The sequence below is a fragment of the Somniosus microcephalus genome, chromosome 1 (genome assembly GCF_052327205.1).
Source record: "Somniosus microcephalus isolate GS21.2 chromosome 1, FLI_Smic_1.0, whole genome shotgun sequence".
Classification (NCBI taxonomy): domain Eukaryota; kingdom Metazoa; phylum Chordata; class Chondrichthyes; order Squaliformes; family Somniosidae; genus Somniosus; species Somniosus microcephalus.
In genome coordinates this window covers 272,931,656-272,943,728 of record NC_140987.1, presented here as the reverse complement: position 1 = coordinate 272,943,728, position 12,073 = coordinate 272,931,656, and positions in this window count along the sequence as shown.

Below are 12,073 nucleotides of genomic sequence, written 5' to 3'. Positions count from 1 at the left end.
CTTGACCATCTCCTCCTCATCCTCGTCCTCGTCCTCCTTGTCCTCCTCATCCTTGTCCTCCTCATCCTCAACCTCGTGCTCCTCATCCTCCTCATCCTCGTCCTCCTCTTCCTCGTCCTCGTTGTCCTCATCCTCGTCCTCCTCTTCCTCGACCTCCTCCTCGTCCTCCTCGTCCTCGTCCTCTTCATCCTCCTCGTCCTAATCCTCCTCATCTTCCTCATCCTCATCATCCTCGTCCTCGTCCTCCTCATCCTCCTCGTCCTCATCCTCCTACTCCTCGTCCTCTTCCTCCTCCTCCTCATCCTCGTCCTCCTCATCCTCATCCTCCTCCTCCTCGTCCTTCACTTCCTCATCCTCCTCCTCGTCCTCGTCCTCCTCGTCCTCGTCCTCCTCGTCCTGCTCGTCCTAGACCTCATCCTCCTCCTTCTCGTCCTCGTCCTCACCATCCTCGACCTCGTCCTCGTCCTCCTCATCCTCGACCTCATCCTCCTCGTCCTCGACCTCGTCCTCCTCATCCTCGTTCTCCTCGTCCTCCTCGTCCTCGACCTCATCCTCCTCGTCCTCGTCATCCTTGTCCTCGTCCTCCTTTTCCTCGTCCTCCTCATCCTCATCGTCCTTCTCATCCTCGTCCTCGTCCTCCTTGACCTCGTCCTCCTCGTCCTCCTCATCCTCGTCCTCCTCCTTGTCCTCGCCCTCCTCATTCTCCTCGTCCTCCTCGTCCTCGTCGTCCTCTTCCTCATCCTCGTCCTCCTCGTCCTCGCCCTCCTCATCCTCCTCGTCCTCGTCCACCTTGTCCTCGTTGTCCTCGTCCTCCTCCTCGTCCTCGCCTTCCTCCTCCGCGTCCTCCTCCTCGTCCTCATCCTCGTCCTCGTCCTCCACGTCCTTCTCATCCTCGTCGTCCTCCTTGTCCTCCTTCTCGTCCTCTTCGTCCTCGACCTCATCCTCCTCATCCTTGACCTCGTCCTCCTCGTCCTCGTCCTCGTCCTGCTCATCCTCGACCTCATCCTCGTCCTCATCCTCGTCCTCCTCATCCTCCTCGTCTTTGTCCTCATCCTCCTCATCCTCGTCCTCATCGTCCTCGTCCTCCTCATCCTCGACCTCGTCCTCCTTGTCCTCGTCCTCCTCCTCCTCGTCTTCATCCTCCTCGTCCTCATCTTCTTCGTCCTCGTCCTCCTCGTCCTCGTCCTCCTCATCATCCTCCTCAACCCCGTCTTCCTCATCCTCGTCCTCCTCATCCTCCTCGTACTCCCGACCTCATCCTCGTCCTCCTCGTCCTCTTCGACCTCGTCCTCCTCGTCCTCCTCATCCTCCTCGTTCTCCTCGTCCTCCTCGACCTCGTCCTCCTCCTCCTCATCCTCCTCGTCCTCGTCCTCCTCATCCTCGTCATCCTCGTCCTCCTCATACTCTTCCTCCTCGTCCTCAACCTCGTCTTCCTCGTCCTCGACCTCGTCCTAGACCTTGTCCTCCTCATCCTCGACCTCCTCCTCGACCTTCTCCTCCTCATCCTCGTCCTCATCCTGGTCCTCGTCCTCCTCATCCTCTTCATCCTCGTCCTCCTCTTCCTCGTCCTCCTCTTCCTCGTCCTCCTCTTCCTCGTCCTCCTCATCCTCGTCCTCCTCATCCTCGTCCTCCTCTTCCTCGACCTCGTCCTCGTCCTCCTCGTCATCGTCCTCCTCATCCTCCTCGTCTTCCTCGTCCTCATCCTCCTCGTCCTTGTCCTCCTCATCCTCCTTGTCCTCATCCTTCTCCTCCTCGTCCTCGTCCTCCTCCTCATCCTCCTCTTCGTCCTCCTCCTCCTCATCCTCCTCCTCCTCCTCATCCTCGTCCTCCTCGTCCTCGTCGTCCTCCTCCTCCTCCTCGTCCTCATCCTCGTCCTCCTTGTCCTCATCCTTCTCCTCCTCGTCCTCGTCCTCCTCCTCATCCTCCTCCTCGTCCTCCTCGTCCTCCTCCTCCTCGACCTCGTCCTCCTCATCCTCGTCGTACTCGTCCTCCTCCTCCTCGACCTCGTCCTCCTCGTCCTCATCCTCCTCCTCCTCGTCCTCCTCATCCTCGTCCTCGTCCTCCTCATCTTCCTCCTCGTCCTCCTCCTCATCATCCTCCTCAACCCCGTCTTCCTCATCCTCGCCCTCCTCATCCTCCTTGTCCTCCCGACCTCGTCCTCGTCCTCCTTGTCCTCTTCGACCCTGTCCTCCTCGTCCTCGTCCTCCTCGTCCTCGTCCTCCTTGGCCTCCTCGTTCTCCTCGTCCTCCTCATCCTCCTCGTTCTCCTCGTCCTCGTCCTCCTCCTCCTGATCCTCCTTGTCATCCTCCTCGTCCTCGTCCTCCTCGTCCTCGTCTTCCTCCTCGTCCTCGTCGTCCTAAAAATCCTCGTCCTCGTCCTCCTCGGCCTCGTCCTCGTCCTCCTCATCCTCGTCCTCCTCGTCCTCCTCATCCTCGTCCTCCTCGTCCTCGACCTCGTCTTTCTCATCCTCGTCCTCAACCTCGTCCTCCTCGTCCTGGTCCTAGACCTCGTCCTCCTCGACCTCGTCCTCCTCGTCCACGTCCTCGACCTCGTCCTCGTCCTCCTCACCCTCGTCCTCAACCTCGTCCTCGTCCTCCTCATCCTCCTCGTCCTCGTCCTCCTCTTCCTCATCCTCGTTCTCCTCGTCCTCCTCATCCTCGTCCTCCTCTTCCTCGACCTCGACCTCGTCCTCGTCCTCTTCCTCGTCGTCTTCCTCCTCCTGCTCGTCCTCCTCGTCCTCCTTGTCCACGTCCTCCTCCTCCTCATTCTCGTCCTCCTCCACCTCAACCTCCTCGTCGTCCTCCTCATCCTCGTCCTCCTCCCCGTCCTCCTCGTTCTCGTCCTCCTCGTCCTCGTCCTCCTCCTCCTCGTCCTCCTCCTTCTCGTCCTCCTTGCCCTCGAATTCATCCTCGTCCTCCTGCTCATCCTTGTCCTTCTCGTCCTTGTCCTACTCCTCCTCCTCCACCTCGTCATCCTAGTCCTCATCCTCGACGTCATCCTCGTCCTCCTCCTCCTCGTCCTCCTCTTCCTCCTCGTCCTCCTCATCCTCATCCACCTTGTCCTCCTCGTCCTCTTCCTCCTCGTCCTCATCATCCTCGTCCTCGTCCTCCTCTTCCTCCTCCACATCCTCGTCCTCCTCGTCCTTCTCGTCCTCGTCCTCCTCCTCCTCCTCGACCTTGTCCTACTCGTCCTCATCCTCAACCTCATCCTCCTCGTCCTCCTCCTCCTCGTCCTTGTCCTCCTCCTCGTCCTCCTCGTCCTCGTCCTCCTCCTCCTCGTACCTGTCCTCGTCCTTCTCCTCGTCCTCATGCTCATCCTCCTCCTCCTCCTCGTCCTCATCCTCCTCAGCCTCCTCCTTGTCCTCCTCGTCCTCGACCTCCTCCTCCTCATCCTCGACCTCGTCCTCCTTATCCTCGTCCTCCTCGTCCTCGACCTCGTCCTCCTCCTCCTCGTCCTCGTCGTCCTCATCCTCCTCGTCCTCGTCCTCCTCCTCATCATTCTCCTCAACCCCGTTCTCGTCGTCCTTGTCCTCCTCATCCTCCTCGTCCTCCCGACCTCATCCTCGTCCTCCTCGTCCTCCTTGTCCTCTTTGACCTCTTCCTCCTCGTCCTCGTCCTCCTTGGCCTCTTCGTTCTCCTCGTCCACCTCGTCCTCCTCGACCTCGTCCTCGTCCTCCTCATCCTCCTCGTTCTCCTCGACCTCGTCTTCCTCCTCCTCATCCTCCTCATCCTCCTTGTCCTCCTCCTCGTCCTCGGCCTTGGCCTCATCCTCGTCCTCCTCATCCTCGTCCTCCTCGTCCTCGACCTCGTCTTCCTCGTCCTCGACCTCGTCCTCCTCATCCTCGTCCTAGACCTCGTCCTCGCCCTCCTCCTTGACCATCTCCTCCTCGTCCTCGTCCTCGTCCTCCTCGTCCTCCTCATCCTTATCCTCCTCATCCTCAACCTCGTCCTCCTCATCCTCCTCATCCTCGTCCTCCTCTTCCTCGTCCTCGTTGTCCTCATCCTCGTCCTCCTCGACCTCCTCCTCGTCCTCCTCGTCCTCGACCTCATCCTCGTCCTCTTCATCGTCCTCCTTGTCTTCCTCCTCCTCATCCTCGTCCTCCTCATCCTCATCCTCCTCCTCCTTGTCCTCCTCCTCCTTGTCCTCCTCGTCCTTCTCTTCCTCATCCTCCTCCTCGTCCTCCTCGTCCTCGTCCTCGTCCTCCTCGTCCTGCTCGTCCTAGACCTCGTCCTCCTCCTTCTCGTCCTCGTCCTCACCATCCTCAACCTCGTCCTCGTCCTCCGCATCCTCGACCTCGTCCTCCTCGTCCTCGACCTCATCCTCGTTCTCCTCGTCCTCATCATCCTCGACCTCATCCTCTTCGTCCTCGTCCTCCTTTTCCTCGTCCTCCTCCTCATCCTCATCGTCCTTCTCATCCTCGTCCTCATCCTCGTCCTCCTCCTTGTCCTCGCCCTCCTCATCCTCCTCGTTCTCCTCGTCCTCGTCCACCTCATCCTCGTCGTCCTCTTCCTCGTCCTCCTCGTCCTCGCCCTCCTCATCCTCCTCGTCCTCCTCGTCCTCGTCCACCTTGTCCTCGTTGTCCTCGTCCTCCTCCTCCTCATTCTCGTCCTCCTCCACCTCAACCTCCTCGTCGTCCTCCTCATCCTCCTCGTCCTCGTCCTCCTCATTCTCGTCCTCATCCTCTTCCTCCTCCTTCTCGTCCTCCTTGTCCTCGAATTCGTCCTCGTCCTCCTCGTACTCGTCCTCCTCGACCTCGCCCTCCTCGTCCTCGTCCTCATCCTCCTCCTCCTACTCGTCCTCGTCCTTCTCGTCCTTGTCCTACTCCTCCTCCTCCACCTCATCATCCTAGTCCTCATCCTCGACCTCGTCCTACTCCTCTTCCTCCTCCTCATCCTCGCCCTCCTCGTCCTCCTCATCCTCATCCACCTTGTCCTCCTCGTCCTCTTCCTCCTCGTCCTCGTCATCCTCGTCCTCATCCTCGTCGTCCTCGCCCTCCTCGTCCTCCTCGTCCTTGTCCTCCTCGTCCTTCTCGTCCTCGTCCTCCTCCTCCTCGACCTTGTCCTACTCGTCCTCATCCTCAACCTCATCCTCCTCGTCCTTGTCCTCCTCCTCGTCCTTGTCCTCCTCCTCGTCCCCCTCGTCCCTGTCCTTCTCCTCGTCCTCATGCTCATCCTCCTCCTCCTCCTCGTCCTCCTCCTCCTCATCCTCCTCCTTGTCCTCCTCGTCCTCGACCTCCACCTCCTCATCCTCGACCTCATCCTCGTCCTCCTTATCCTCGTCCTCCTCGTCCTCGACCTCGTCCTCCTCCTCCTCGTCCTCGTCCTCCTCGTCCTCCTCCTCGTCCTCCTCCTCATCATTCTCCTCAACCCCGTTCTCGTCGTCCTTGTCCTCCTCATCCTCCTCGTCCTCCCGACCTCATCCTCGTCCTCCTCGTCCTCCTTGTCCTCTTTGACCTCTTCCTCCTCGTCCTCGTCCTCCTTGGCCTCTTCGTTCTCCTCGTCCACCTCGTCCTCCTCGACCTCGTCCTTGTCCTCCTCATCCTCCTCATTCTCCTCGACCTCGTCTTCCTCCTCCTCATCCTCCTTGTCCTCCTCCTCGTCCTCGGCCTTGGCCTCATCCTCGTCCTCCTCATCCTCGTCCTCGACCTCGTCTTCCTCGTCCTCGACCTGGTCCTCCTCGTCCTCGTCCTAGACCTCGTCCTCGCCCTCCTCCTTGACCATCTCCTCCTCGTCCTCGTCCTCGTCCTCCTTGTCCTCCTCATCCTCAACCTCGTCCTCCTCATCCTCCTCATCCTCGTCCTCCTCTTCCTCGTCCTCGTTGTCCTCATCCTCGTCCTCCTCGACCTCCTCCTCGTCCTCCTCGTCCTCGACCTCATCCTCGTCCTCTTCATCCTCCTCGTCCTCATCTTCCTCATCCTCATCATCGTCCTCCTCATCCTCCTTGTCCTCCTTGTCCTCATCCTCCTACTCCTCGTCCTCTTCCTCCTCCTCCTCATCCTCATCCTCCTCCTCCTTGTCCTTCTTTTCCTCATCCTCGTCCTCCTCGTCCTCGTCCTCCTCGTCCTGCTCATCCTAGATCTCGTCCTCCTCCTTCTCGTCCTCGTCCTCACCATCCTCGACCTCGTCCTCGTCCTCCTCATCCTCGACCTCGTCCTCCTCGTCCTCGACCTCGTCCTCCTCGTCCTCGTTCTCCTCGTCCTCATCATCCTCGACCTCATCCTCTTCGTCCTCGTCCTCCTTTTCCTCATCCTCCTCCTCATCCTCATCGTCCTTCTCATCCTCGTCCTCCTCGTCCTCCTCGTCCTCCTCATCCTCGTCCTCCTCCTTGTCCTCGCCCTCCTCATCCTCCTCGTCCTCCTCGTCCTCGTCCTCCTCATCCTCGCCCTCCTCGTCCTCGTCCACCTTGTCCTCGTTGTCCTCGTCCTCCTCTTCCTCGTCCTCCTCGTCCTCATCCTCGACCTCGTCCTCCACGTCCTTCTCGTCCTCGTCGTCCTCCTTGTCCTCCTTCTCGTCCTCTTCGTCCTCGACCTCATCCTCCTCATCCTTGACCTCGTCCTCGTCCTCGTCCTGCTCATCCTCGACCTCATCCTCGTCCTCATCCTCGTCTTTGTCCTCATCCTCCTCATCCTCGTCCTCATCGTCCTCGTCCTCCTCGTCCTCGTCCTCCTCCTCATCCTCCTTGTCCTCGTCCTCCTCGTCTTCTTCGTCCTTGTCCTCCTCGTCCTCCTCCTCCACCTCGTCCTCCTCCTCATCATCCTCCTCAACCCCGTCTTCCTCATCCTCGTCCTCCTCATCCTCCTCGTACTCCCGACCTCATCCTCGTCCTCCTCGTCCTCTTCAACCTCGTCCTCCTCAACCTCGTCCTCCTTGGCCTCTTCGTTCTCCTCGTCCACCTCGTCCTCCTCGACCTTGTCCTCGTCCTCCTCATCCTCCTCGTTCTCCTCGTCCTCCTCGACCTCGTCCTCCTCCTCCTCATCCTCCTCAGCCTCATCCTCGTCCTCCTCACCCTCGTCATCCTCGTCCTCCTCATACTCTTCCTCCTCGTCCTCAACCTCGTCTTCCTCATCCTCGTCCTCGTCCTAGACCTTGTCCTCGTCCTCCTCGTCCTCGACCTCCTCCTCGACCTTCTCCTCCTCGTCCTCGTCCTCCTCATCCTCCTCATCCTCGTCCTCCTCATCCTCAACCTGGTCCTCGTCCTCCTCATCCTCTTCATCCTCGTCCTCCTCGTCCTCCTCCTCAACCCCGTCTTGCTCATCCACGTCCTCCTCATCCTCCTCGTCCTCCCGACCTCGTCCTCGTCCACCTCATCCTCCCTGTCCTCTTCGAACTCGTCCTCCTCGTCCTCGTCCTCCTTGGCCTCCTCGTTCTCCTCGTCCACCTCGTCCTCTTCGACCTCGTCCTTATCCTCCTCATCCTCCTCGTCCTCCTCGACCTCGTCCTCCTCCTGCTCATCCTCCTCTTCCTCCTTGTCATCCTCCTCGTCCTCGTCCTCCTCGTCCTCGTCCTCCTTATCCTCGTAAACGTCCTCCTCAACCTCGTCCTCCTCGTCCTTCTCCTCGTCCTCGTCCTCCTCCTCCTACTCGTCCTCGTCCTTCTCGTCCTTGTCCTACTCCTCCTCCTCCACCTCGTCATCCTAGTCCTCATCCTCGACGTCGTCCTCGTCCTCCTCTTCCTCCTCCTCATCCTCGCCCTCCTCGTCCTCCTCATCCTCATCCACCTTGTCCTCCTCGTCCTCTTCCTCCTCGTCCTCGTCATCCTCGTCCTCCTCTTCCTCCTCCTCATCCTCATTGTCCTCGCCCTCCTCGTCCTCCTCGTCCTTGTCCTCCTCGTCCTTCTCGTCCTCCTCCTCCTCGACCTACTCGTCCTCATCCTCAACCTCATCCTCCTCGTCCTCGTCCTCCTCCTCCTCGTCCTTGTCCTCCTCCTCGTCCTCCTCGTCCTCCTCCTCGTACCTGTCCTCGTCCTTCTCCTCGTCCTCATGCTCATCCTCCTCCTCCTCCTCGTCCTCATCCTCCTCATCCTCCTCCTTGTCCTCCTCGTCCTCGACCTCCTCCTCCTCGACCTCGTCCTCTTCCTCCTTATCCTCGTCCTCCTCGTCCTCGACCTTGTCCTCCTCCTCCTCGTCCTCGTCGTCCTCCTCCTCGTCCTCCTCCTCATCATTCTCCTCAACCCCGTTCTCGTCGTCCTTGTCCTCCTCATCCTCCTCGTCCTCCGGACCTCATCCTCGTCCTCCTCGTCCTCCTTGTCCTCTTTGACCTCTTCCTCCTCGTCCTCGTCCTCCTTGGCCTCTTCGTTCTCCTCGTCCACCTCGTCCTCCTCGACCTCGTCCTCGTCCTCCTCATCCTCCTCGTTCTCCTCGACCTCGTCTTCCTCCTCCTCATCCTCCTCATCCTCCTTGTCCTCCTCCTCGTCCTCGGCCTTGGCCTCATCCTCGTCCTCCTCATCCTCATCCTCCTTGACCTCGTCTTCCTCGTCCTCGACCTCGTCCTCCTCGTCCTCGTCCTAGACCTCGTCCTCGCCCTCCTCCTTGACCATCTCCTCCTCATCCTCGTCCTCGTCCTCCTCGTCCTCCTCATCCTTGTCCTCCTCATCCTCAACCTCGTCCTCCTCATCCTCGTCCTCCTCTTCCTCGTCCTCGTTGTCCTCATCCTCGTCCTCCTCTTCCTCGACCTCCTCCTCGTCCTCCTCGTCCTCGACCTCATCCTCGTCCTCTTCATCCTCCTCGTCCTCATCCTCCTCGTCTTCATCATCCTCGTCCTCGTCCTCCTCATCCTCCTTGTCCTCATCCTCCTACTCCTGGTCCTCTTCCTCCTCCTCCTCCTCATCCTCGTCCTCCTCATCCTCATCCTTGTCCTCCTCGTCCTTCTCTTCCTCATCCTCCTCCTCGTCCTGCTCGTCCTAGACCTCGTCCTCCTCCTTCTCGTCCTCGTCATCACCATCCTCGACCTCGTCCTCGTCCTCCTCATCCTCCTCGTCCTCGTTCTCCTCGTCCTCATCATCCTCAACCTCATCCTCTTCGTCCTCGTCCTCCTTTTCCTCGTCCTCCTCCTCATCCTCATCGTCCTTCTCATCCTCGTCCTTGTCCTCGTCCTCCTCGTCCTCCTCGTCCTCCTCATCCTCGTCCTCCTCCTTGTCCTCGCCCTCCTCATCCTCCTCGTCCTCCTCGTCCTCATCCACCTCATCCTCGTCATCTTCTTCCTCGTCCTCGCCCTCCTCATCCTCCTCGTCCTCGTCCACCTTGTCCTCGTTCTCCTCGTCCTCCTCGTCCTCCTCGTCCTCCTCGACCTCGTCCTCCTCCTCCTCCTCATCCTCGCCTTCCTCCTCCACGTCCTCCTCCTCGTCCTCATCCTCGTCCTCATCCTCCACGTCCTTCTCGTCCTCCTTGTCCTCCTTCTCGTCCTCTTCGTCCTCGACCTCATCCTCCTCATCCTTGACCTCGTCCTCATCCTCGACCTCGTCCTGCTCATCCTCGACCTCATCCTCGTCCTCATCCTCCTCATCCTCGTCTTTGTCCTCATCCTCCTCATCCTCATCCTCATCGTCCTCGTCCTCCTCGTCCTCATCCTCCTCCTCCTCCTCGTCCTCGTCTTCTTCGTCCTTGTCCTCCTCGTCCTCCTCGTCCTCATCCTCCTCCTCGTCCTCCTCCTCATCATCCTCCTCAACCCCGTCTTCCTCATCCTCGTCCTCCTCATCCTCCTCGTACTCCCGACCTCATCCTCGTCCTCCTCATCCTCTTCGACCTCGTCCTCGTCCTCCTTGGCCTCTTCGTTCTCCTCGTCCACCTCGTCCTCCTCGACCTTGTCCTCGTCCTCCTCATCCTCCTCGTTCTCCTCGACCTCGTCCTCCTCCTCCTCATCCTCCTTGTCCTCCTCCTCGTCATCGTCCTCGGCCTCATCCTCGTCCTCCTCATCCTCGTCATCCTCATACTCTTCCTCCTCGTCCTCAACCTCGTCTTCCTCGTCCTCGACCTCGTCCTCGTCCTAGACCTTGTCCTCGTCCTCCTCGTCCTCGACCTCCTCCTCGACCTTCTCCTCCTCGACCTTCTCCTCCTCGTCCTCGTCCTCCTCGTCCTCCTCATCCTCGTCCTCGTCCTCCTCATCCTCAACCTGGTCCTCGTCCTCCTCATCCTCTTCATCCTCGTCCTCCTCCACAACCCCGTCTTGCTCATCCACGTCCTCCTCATCCTCCTCGTCCTCCCGACCTCGTCCTCGTCCACCTCATCCTCCTTGTCCTCTTCGACCTCGTCCTCCTCGTCCTCCTTGGCCTCCTCGTTCTCCTCGTCCACCTCGTCCTCTTCGACCTCGTCCTTATCCTCCTCATCCTCCTAGTCCTCCTCGACCTCGTCCTCCTCCTGCTCATCCTCCTCTTCCTCCTTGTCATCCTCCTCGTCCTCGTCCTCCTCGTCCTCGACCTCGTCCTCCTCGTCCTCGTCCTCCTTATCCTCGACCTCGTCCACCTCGGCCTCGTCCTGCTCATCCTCATCCTCCTCGTCCTCCTCATCCTCGTCCTCCTTGTCCTCCTCGTCTTCGACCTCGTCTTCCTCATCCTCGCCCTCGACCTCGTCCTCCTCATCCTCGTCCTCATCCTCCTCATCCTCGTCCTCATCCTCCTCGTCCTAGACCTCGTCCTCGTCCTCCTCATCCTCGACCTCGTGATCCTCGACCTCGTCCTCCTCGTCCTCGTCCTCGACCTCATCCTCCTCATCCTCGTCCTGATCCTCCTCGTCCTCGTCCGCCTCATCCTCCTCATCCTTGTCCTCCTCTTCCTCATTCTCATCATCCTCATCCTCCTCATCCTCCTCATCCTCGTCCTCCTCTTCCTCGACCTCGTCCTCGACCTCGTCCTCCTCATCCTCGTACTCTTCCTGCTCCTGCTCGTCCTCCTCATCCTCCTTGTCGTCCTCCTCCTGCTTGTCCTCGTCCTCCTCCACCTCGTCCTCCTCGTCGTCCTCCTCATCCTCGTCCTCCTCCCCGTCCTCCTCATCCTCATCCTCCTCGTCCTTCTCATCCTCATCCTCCTCCTCGTCCTCCTTCTCGTTATCGTCCTCCTCATCCTCGACCTCGTCCTCATCCTCCTCGTCCTTGTCCACATCCTCCTCGTCCTCGTCCTCATCGTCCTCCTCGTCCTCGACGTCCTCGTCCTCGACCTCATCCTCCTCGTCCTCCTCGCCCTCGTCCTCCTCATCCACGTCATCGTCCTTCTCATCCTCGTCCTCCTTGTCCTCATCCTTGACCTCGTCCTCCTCATCCTCGTCCTCCTTGGCCTCCTCGTTCTCCTCGTCCACCTCATCCTCCTCGACCTCGTCCTCGTCTTCCTCATCCTCCTCATTCTCCTCGACCTCATCCTCCTCCTGCTCATCCTCCTCATCCTCCTTGTCATCCTCCTCGTCCTCGTCCTCCTCGTCCTCGTCTTCCTCCTCGTCCTCGTCATCCTCCTTATCCTCGTCCTCGTCCTCCTCGTCCTCGTCTTCCTCGTCCTCGTCCTCGTCCCCCTCGTCCTCGTCCTCGCCCCCCTCGTTCTCGTCCTCCTCGTCCTCATCCTCCTCGTCCTCAACCTCATCCTCGTCCTCCTCATCCTTGTCCTCCTCTTCCTCGACCTCGTCCTCCTCGACCTCGTCCTCATCCTCCTCAGCCTCCTCGTCCTCGTCCTCCTCATCTTCCTCGTCCTCTTCCTCCTCCTGCTCGTCCTGCTCATCCTCCATGTCCTCGTCCTCCTCCTGCTCATCCTCATCCTCATCCTCCTCGTCCTCCTCCTCGTCCTCCTCATCCCCGTCCTCCTCGTCCTCGTCCTCCTCATCCTTCTCATCCTCATCCTCGTCCTTGTCCTCCTCGTCCTCCTCCTCGTCCTCCTCGTCCTCCTCCTCATCCTCGTCCTCCTCGTCCTCCTCCTTCTCGTTCTCGTCCTCCTCATCCTCGACCTCGTCCTCCTCGTCCTTGTCCTCATCCTCGTCCTCATCATCCTCCTCGTCCTCTACCTCGTCGTCCTCGTCCTCGACCTCGTCCTCCTCATCCTCCTCGTCCTCCTCGACCTCATCCTCCTCATCCTCCTCGCCCTCATCCTCCTCATCATCGTCC